We start from the raw sequence: 1444 nt of genomic DNA on the forward strand, positions 1-1444 counted from the left end.
CACACACACACAGACAAACACACACACACACACTCACACACACACACACACACACTCACACACACACACACACACACACACACCACACACACCACACTCTCCCAGCCAGTGTCTTGTTGGTGTCTGTGGGATGGGAGCCAATCCCCTCCAGAGTCTGGAAGCAGTCACGTGTTTAATTCATTGGATCAATTAATTACGTTAATTATGTCCATTCGGTTAATTATGTTATGACAGTCACATGTTTAATTAATTTGAGCAATTAATGAAGTAAATTATCTTAATTAAGTAAATTGAGTAAATTATGTTAATTAAGATTATGATGTTACTGCAGGAGTGTAAGCGCAGTGCGCAGCGGGAGATCTCGGCCCTCTCTCAGGCACTTCATGCTAACGCTAGCGCTGACGCTAACGGTGGAGGTCACGACCTTGAGGCGGAGCAGGAGCTGGAGGGGCAGTGGACGGCCGCCCTGTGGGACGCCTCGGCCGTGGTGCACTCCAAGGAGACGGAGCTGGGGCTGGTGACCGACTACAGCCGGCAGACGCAGACGGTCACGGACACTCTGGAGAGGTTGCAGGCCGAACTCCAGAACCTGAAGACGTGAGTCTCACACCGAACTTTCATCTCTAGATTATTTAATTTCTCATTCTCTTTCCCACTGAATACTACTAACACTAATTAAACATTTGGAGAAAAAGATATTAGACTACGATCTTAAAGTAGGTACTTCAGTCACAATCAGTTAGTATTGTGTTTCCAAATATTTATATTTATATTAGGATTTCTCTGAGCAGAGGTTTTAATTACCATTTAAACATGGTTCGATTGATAACCATTCTATCTATCAAAAAAAACAAAAAAAACCTAAATTTCCCTCGGGATTAATAAAGTATCCATCTATCTATCTATCTATCATTCAAACATGACCTCTGACCTTTGCCCTGACGCCTGCAGGACTCCCCACGAGAGCAGCTTCCTGGAGGCGATGCGGCTGCAGGCGTTCCTGCGGAGCATGGAGCAGGAGCGGAGCATTCTGGGAGAGCTGCTGCGGACGCTGTCCAACCTGTCCCCCAGCCTGAGCGAGCCGGAGCGGGCGTCCGCACACACCCAGGTGGGCACGCTGCAGACGGCGTGGCAGGCGCTGGAGCGCGCCGCGGAGAGGACCCAGCAGCACGTGCAGAACTTCTCCCGCGAGAGCGCCCTCCTGCTGCAGGAGGCCAACGGGCTGCTGGAGCATCTCAGGACCCTGCAGAGGGCGCTGGACCCCGCCCTGCCGTCCGCCCCGCCGCCCTGGGACCCCAAAACCGCCCGCGAGGCCATGCTCCTCAGCGCCGAGCTCACCGCCGCCCGGCAGCACCACCTGCACCTGCAGCGGAGCGCCGAGGCCATGGCTCACAGCGCCCTCTGGCGGGCGGAGGCCAGCAGCGTGGAGCAGGCCCTGCAGGCC

This window comes from Clupea harengus, chromosome 14 (assembly GCF_900700415.2).
Source record: "Clupea harengus chromosome 14, Ch_v2.0.2, whole genome shotgun sequence".
In the NCBI taxonomy this organism is placed as follows: Eukaryota; Metazoa; Chordata; class Actinopteri; order Clupeiformes; family Clupeidae; genus Clupea; species Clupea harengus.